Raw genomic sequence first — 6,115 nt, 5'->3', positions numbered from 1 at the left:
TCACTGTGTCACTGATCCCTCGATAGTGCGGCCCTGTCACTGTGTGACTGACCCCTCGATAGTGCGGCCCTGTCACTGTGTGACTGACCCCTTGATAGTGCGCCCTGTCACTGTGTCACTGATCCCTCGATAGTGCGGCCTGTCACTGTGTCACTGATCCCTCGATAGTGCGGCCCTGTCATTGTGTGACTGACCCCCTCGATAGTGCGGCCCTGTCACTGTGTGACTGACCCCCTCGATAGTGCGGCCCTGTCACTGTGTCACTGACTGACCCCTCGATAGTGCGGCCTGTCACTGTGACTGACCCCTCGATACTGCAGCCCTGTCACTGTGACTGGTTCTTGATAGTGCGCCCTGTCACTGTGTGACTGACCCCTCGATAGTGCGGCCCTGTCACTGTGTGACTGATCCCTCGATAGTGCGGCCCTGTCACTGTGTGACTGATCCCTCGATAGTGCGCCCTGTCACTGTGTGACTGATCCCTCGATAGTGCGGCCCTGTCACTGTGTGACTGATCCCTCGATAGTGCGGCCCTGTCACTGTGTGACTGATCCCTCGATAGTGCGGCCCTGTCACTGTGTCACTGATCCCTCGATAGTGCGGCCCTGTCACTGTGTGACTGATCCCTCGATAGTGCGGCCCTGTCACTGTGTGACTGATCCCTCGATAGTGCGGCCCTGTCACTGTGTCACTGACCCCTCGATAGTGCGGCCCTGTCACTGTGTGACTGACCCCTTGATAGTGCGGCCCTGTCACTGTGTGACTGATCCCTCGATAGTGCGGCCCTGTCACTGTGTCACTGATCCCTCGATAGTGCGGCCCTGTCACTGTGTGACTGACCCCTTGATAGTGCGGCCCTGTCACTGTGTCACTGATCCCTCGATAGTGCGGCCTGTCACTGTGTCACTGATCCCTCGATAGTGCGGCCCTGTCATTGTGTGACTGGCCCCTCGATAGTGCGGCCCTGTCACTGTGTGACTGACCCCTTGATAGTGCGGCCCTGTCACTGTGTCACTGACTGACCCCTCGATAGTGCGGCCCTGTCACTGTGTGACTGACCCCTTGATAGTGCGCCCTGTCACTGTGTCACTGATCCCTCGATAGTGCGGCCCTGTCACTGTGTGACTGACCCCTCGATAGTGCGCCCTGTCACTGTGTCACTGATCCCTCGATAGTGCGGCCCTGTCACTGTGTGACTGACCCCTTGATAGTGCGCCCTGTCACTGTGTCACTGATCCCTCGATAGTGCGGCCCTGTCACTGTGTGACTGACCCCTCGATAGTGCGCCCTGTCACTGTGTGACTGACCCCTTGATAGTGCGGCCCTGTCACTGTGTCACTGACTGACCCCTCGATAGTGCGGCCCTGTCACTGTGTGACTGACTCTCGATAATGCGGCCTGTCACTGTGACTGACCCCTCGATAGTGCGGCCCTGTCACTGTGTGACTGATCCCTCGATAGTGCGGCCTGTCACTGTGACTGACCCCTCGATAGTGCGGCCTGTCACTGTGACTGACCCCTCGATAGTGCGCCCTGTCACTGTGTCACTGATCCCTCGATAATGCGGCCCTGTCACTGTGTGACTGACCCCTTGATAGTGCGGCCCTGTCACTGTGTGACTGATCCCTCGATAGTGCGGCCCTGTCACTGTGTCACTGATCCCTCGATAGTGCGGCCCTGTCACTGTGTCACTGATCCCTCGATAGTGCGGCCTGTCACTGTGTCACTGATCCCTCGATAGTGCGGCCCTGTCATTGTGTGACTGGCCCCTCGATAGTGCGGCCCTGTCACTGTGTGACTGACCCCTTGATAGTGCGGCCCTGTCACTGTGTCACTGACTGACCCCTCGATAGTGCGGCCCTGTCACTGTGTGACTGACCCCTTGATAGTGCGCCCTGTCACTGTGTCACTGATCCCTCGATAGTGCGGCCCTGTCACTGTGTGACTGACCCCTTGATAGTGCGCCCTGTCACTGTGTCACTGATCCCTCGATAGTGCGGCCCTGTCACTGTGTGACTGACCCCTCGATAGTGCGCCCTGTCACTGTGTGACTGACCCCTTGATAGTGCGGCCCTGTCACTGTGTCACTGACTGACCCCTCGATAGTGCGGCCCTGTCACTGTGTGACTGACTCTCGATAATGCGGCCTGTCACTGTGACTGACCCCTCGATAGTGCGGCCCTGTCACTGTGTGACTGATCCCTCGATAGTGCGGCCTGTCACTGTGACTGACCCCTCGATAGTGCGGCCTGTCACTGTGACTGACCCCTCGATAGTGCGGCCTGTCACTGTGACTGACCCCTCGATAGTGCGGCCCTGTCACTGTGTCACTGATCCCTCGATAATGCGGCCCTGTCACTGTGTGACTGACCCCTCGATAGTGCGGCCCTGTCACTGTAACTGATTCTCGATATTGTGAATCTATCGCGCTGAGCCAGTGAACCCAGGACAGTCGCAGTTCCAGCACTGGCTAAGTGACACCTCGATCTGCCTGCTGCCTAGGAACATTCAGCTGTGAATACAGACGCTATCATCAGTATGGGAAACAGACCGTGCCAGCGTGCCACAACTAATATTGAAAAGTGAATTGTGTGTTATTATCTCGCTGTGCTGACGTCTGAGATACTTATCAAAACTGCTGTCAGACATGGGATGATTCACATTGTAATACAAGTCCAGTGTCGTAGCAGCCATCGCTGCGCTCCAAAACAATCATTACTGGGTCTACAGTGATGAACACCCTTCCCTTTGATCAGTTCCAGCTGCCCAGTCAATCGGTATTAGCCGACTGTTGTATTTCCAGTTTCCATCAGACTGATTCGTGAATGAAGCTGTATCCCTGGTTGACATGCAGATGCCTAACTTTATCCTTGAAATAAATCATTATTCCGAGATCGGGAAAAGGTGATTTTACAAAGTGTCAGGAAGATGATCTTCACGTACACCTGACCCCTCTTGCCTTGCCCAGTCCCTCAACCAAAATCCCTGGGGTGAAGGGTTTGCATGATGAGGAAAGATTGGGTCGATACCCATTTGGAAGATGACTATTTATTGGCCATCCCTAGTTGCTCTGAGGTGGTGGTGAACTATCTTCTTCAGCAGCTGCATGTTTTTAGTAGAGGTTTTGATACAACTGAGTGACTTGTCTCAGCCTATCCCGTTAGCGTGTGGGGATTGGAGTCACATATAGATCCAGACTGGGTGAGGATTTTCTTCACAAAAGGCTGTTGGTGAACTAGTTGGGTTTTTTCCCACAATCCATCTTCACAGTCACTTTTACGGAAACTTAATTTCAGATTTGTTGAGAGCTGAATTCACATTCTGAAACTGTCCATGGATGGGATATGAACCCTGGATTGCTGGTCCAGTAACACAATTCCTCCCCTATCACCTTTAAACCCCACCATCCCTATCGTTCTCCCTCACTCTTTCAGCATCTCTTCATTACTGAGTTCCAGGATGTGGCACCAGCCTGTTCACAGCCTCTGCAAAACTCTCTGGATCATTCCTATCCTTCACCATGAATTGGGATTAAAAATGGGATCATTTCTACAAGTGCAGATATACTTGAGATGTCTGGAGTCTAAGCAGTGGATATTGGTTTGTGGTTTCAAATAGCAAAACAATTGGGACCAAAACAACGTGTGACCCTGTTTGCATTTCCTATTTGCATTGCAAGGCAGCACCTCAGCCAATCAGAATTGACTTGCCACCCAATCAGCACTCTTTTCTCCTGTGGTATAAATTGTGAGTGTTTGAAATTTGGTATTCTTGTGTTTGTCCTGATGAGTGCAAGAGGAAAAGTTTCAGCAGCACGTCTCTTTCTTCAGCAACATGTCTACTTCACAGTCCCTTTGCTTCTGTCCTTACCTCAGCTCACCTGCTGCTGAGAATCTCATCCGAGATTTGTTAACTCTAGACTTGACTATTCCCAGGATCTCCTGCTCCTGGCCTCCCATCTTCAAGCCAACATAAGTTTGAGATTACCTGAAACATTGTTGCCTGTTCACTCCGTATCCACGTGCTTCCTGAATTGCTAAATTGACTCCCAGTCCAGAAATATCCTCAACATGTCATCGATGAAGACGAACATCTCGCCAAGGCCATCCCCACACCCCCACTACTTGCCTTCAAACAACCTCGCAACTTCAAACAGACCATTGTCTGCAGCAAGCTACCCAGTCTTTAGGAGAACAGTGACCACGACATCACACAACCCTGCCACAGCAAGACGTGCCAGATCATCGACACGGATGCCATCATCTCACGTGAGAACACCATCCACCAGGTGCACGGTACATACTCTTGCAACTCGGCCAACGTTGTCTACCTGTTACGCTGCAGGAAAGGATGTCGCGAGGCATGGTACATTGGGGAAACCATGCAGACGCTACGACATCGGATGAATGGACACCGCTTGACAATCACCAGGCAGGAGTGTTCCCTTCCTGTTGGGGAACACTTCAGTGGTCACGAGCATTCAGCCTCTGATTTTCGGGTAAGCGTTCTCCAAGGCGGCCTTCACGACACACGACAATGCAGAATCACTGAGCAGAAACTGATAGCCAAGTTCCGCACACACGAGGACGGCCTCAACCGGGATCTTGGGTTCATGTCACATTATCTGTAACCCCCATGACTTGCCTGGGCTTGCAAAATCTCACTAACTGTCCTGGCTGGAGACAATACACATCTCTTTAATCTGTGCTTAACCCTCTCTCCACTCACATTGTCTGTACCTGTAGAGACTTGATTACCTGATAAGACTTGCATTCCAACCATTATCTTATAATTGAGTTTGTGTCTATATCTGCCCTATTTGTGAACCCAATCCTCCACTCACCTGATGAAGGAGCAGCGCTCTGAAAGCTCGTGCTACGAAATAAACCTTTAACCTGGTGTTGTGGGACTTCTTACTGTGGAATATCCCCTGACTGATGGCCAGTGATCGCAGCTGAACAACAGTGCAGGGAGAGCTTGTCATTTTCATTCCTTTATTTAAACTTCCATTGTGACCAAGGGCTGAATTTTACTGATCATTCTGCTGAGCAAATTGTAAAAATACAAAGATGCGATGGAGCAAAGAGAAATAACACATTGACCGTCAGATCAGAGTCTTTGTACGTAACCAGGGTGTTTTCATCGTGTGGATGGGTTTGTTTGTTTTCTTTATTCTACCATGGGAGGTGGGTCAGTATTTGTTGCCCATCCCTAGTTGCCCTTGAACTGAATGTCTCGCTCGGCCATTTCAGAGGACAGTTAAGAGTCACCCACATTGCTGTGGCTCTGGAGTCACATGTAGGCCAGACCGGGTAAGGACGGCAGATTTCCTTCCCTAAAGGTCATTAGTGAACCAGAAGAGTTTTTATAGCACACCTTATTGTTTTACATCTGAATTGAGTTATTTGTTTGTGTATTTCTAGCTGGTAGCAGCTATGGGATCTGTCTGTGTAACCAGGAGTGGATCAGGTCAAACTCGGACATGATGCCTTCTATGGGTGAATGGTTTGTTGGTGTTCACACATGGTGGATAGTCACTTGTTGCCAACACTTTGGAGTTGAGGAGGGGAGTACTACTTGAGGGGAGTAGAGAGAAACACTCTGAACCCTGCAATGCATCGAGGGATGTTAACTGGCAGCGTGTGAGGGTGAAGTTTCACATCAGTGGGGATGATGAAAGAGTTAAGTGAAAGAAAAGAGAATGAGTTGTAGGTGTGACCTTTCATGTTTCAGACATGTCCAGCCCTGTTCTGTTACCAGATGCTACCATTAATTACACCGACAAGATTAGAGAGTTTAAAGGCGCAATCCAGTTACCATTCCTCAACCTTGTTTGATAACTGCTCTCTTCAGCTGTCCATTGTGACACGTCTTGCAAAACACAGCCTGTTTTGTCACCAATAGACAGTGCATAGAATTACATGGAATGATCAGTTGCAGTGAGTCACTATGACAATAATTGTGTGCACCATTTATTGCCCTTTATTTCTTGCTCTTGGTTCCGGCCACATCTCAAACCCTACTACCAAGTCTACTCTCAATCATCAGTAAAGTGATGGAAGGGGTCATCGACAGCGCTATCAAGCAGCACCTGCTCAGCAATAACCTGCTCAGT

Source organism: Mustelus asterias, chromosome 18, assembly GCF_964213995.1.
Source record: "Mustelus asterias chromosome 18, sMusAst1.hap1.1, whole genome shotgun sequence".
Classification (NCBI taxonomy): domain Eukaryota; kingdom Metazoa; phylum Chordata; class Chondrichthyes; order Carcharhiniformes; family Triakidae; genus Mustelus; species Mustelus asterias.
The sequence above is the reverse complement of the archived record's forward strand: the minus strand, read 5'-3'. Positions refer to the sequence as shown.